The sequence below is a fragment of the Tenrec ecaudatus genome, chromosome 2 (assembly GCF_050624435.1).
Source record: "Tenrec ecaudatus isolate mTenEca1 chromosome 2, mTenEca1.hap1, whole genome shotgun sequence".
Lineage (NCBI taxonomy): Eukaryota > Metazoa > Chordata > Mammalia > Afrosoricida > Tenrecidae > Tenrec > Tenrec ecaudatus.
In genome coordinates this window covers 79,889,432-79,890,935 of record NC_134531.1, presented here as the reverse complement: position 1 = coordinate 79,890,935, position 1,504 = coordinate 79,889,432, and the positions used below count along the sequence as shown (strand labels likewise).

The 1,504-nt window shown below is 42.7% G+C and overlaps 1 non-coding gene across 1 annotated transcript; it reads right to left on the bottom strand.

Moving 5' to 3' along the window:
- Positions 1–834: 834 nt before the first annotated feature.
- LOC142442054 (U1 spliceosomal RNA) lies at positions 835–998 on the bottom strand. The gene has a single exon (XR_012783312.1). It is a non-coding gene; the product is annotated as a U1 spliceosomal RNA (small nuclear RNA).
- Between the last annotated feature and the right edge of the window lie 506 nt (positions 999–1,504).

Here is a 1,504-nt window from a genome sequence, read left to right as displayed (position 1 = left end):
AAAGTCTCACTCTACTCCCTTCCAAGAAGCGTTTTTGCTGTACGCCCCCAAGAAATGGACTGAACAGAGAACAAACACTGCCCATCCCTGTGCCATCCTTCTAACTGCGCCCATGCTTGAGCCATCGCAGTAGCCACTGGGCCAAGTCATCTGACCGAGGTCTTCCTGTTTTCACTGTCCCTCTACTTTACCAACGACCAAGTCTGTCTCCAAGGACTGGCCCCTCCGAACCACATGTCCAAAATATGTGAGACAAAGTCTCACCATCCTTACCTCTAGGTAGGAGCCATCTAGCTGTACTTTTTCCAAGACATTTTTTTGTTCTTTTGGCAGGCCATGGTATTTTCAAGATTCTTCACCAACACTCATCCTTATTCAATATCCAACTTTCACATATATATGAAGCAATTACAAATACCGTGGCTTAGATCAGACACGCCTTAGTCCTCAATGTACCATCTTTGCTTTTCAATACTCTGAAGAGGTCTGTGCAGCAATGGGTCTTTTGATCTCTTGACTGCTGCTTCCATGAGCAGTGATTGTGGATCCAAACAAGATAAAAACATTAAGATAGATTTATCATGACGTTACCTATTGGTTCCGTTGGGAGGAGTTGGGTCTTTTAAAAATTTAGCTGTAATGCTTACTGAAGGCTGCAACCCTTGATCTTCATCAGCAAGTGCTTGAAGTCCTGCTCACTTTCAGCAAACCAGGTTGTATCATCCGCAGATCACAGGTCGCTAATCGGCTTTCCTCCAATCCTGATGCCATATTCTTCTTTATGTATAATCCAGTTTCTCTAATTATTTGCTTATATCTAATTCTTTTTTTTTTCAGGGGAGAGCACGAACGCAGTCTCCCACTACCACAAATTATGCAGTCGAGTTTCCCACATTTGGGGAAATCGCAGGGGTCAGCACATCCGGAGTGCAAAGGATAAGCCTCGCCCTGGGAAAACCACCTTCTTGATCATGGTATCTCCCCTGCCAGGTAAGTATTATATCTAATTCTTAATAACGAAATCTTCACACAGTAGGATAAAAGTTGCCCTTTCAAACTATTCAAAGAAATGCAACATAAGGATATAGCAGCAATTATGATTTGAAAATTCTACTTCACAAGTCTTCTCTAACATTTGAAAAAGTAAAGATATCACTTTGGTGACTAAGGTCCAGGTACCCCACTGCATAGTCTTTTCACTCACCATATGTGCATGCAACTGATGGGCAATGGGAAAGGAAGACAGGTAAGTGTTTGCGCATTTGAATAGAAGGATATTGAATGTGGTGCCAGAAATGCAAAGAGATCAGTCTTGGAAATACAACCAGGTGGCCTTTAGAAACGAAGACACCGAGAGTTGCTATTCCATACCTTGTCCATGGCCTTAGGAAAGACCCTCTGCTGGAAAAGCACATCATGTTTGTTAAAGTAAAGGGTCAATGAAAATGAGGGAAATCTTCCATGAGACGGACTGATCCAGTGGCTGCAACAATAGCTTCAAGGA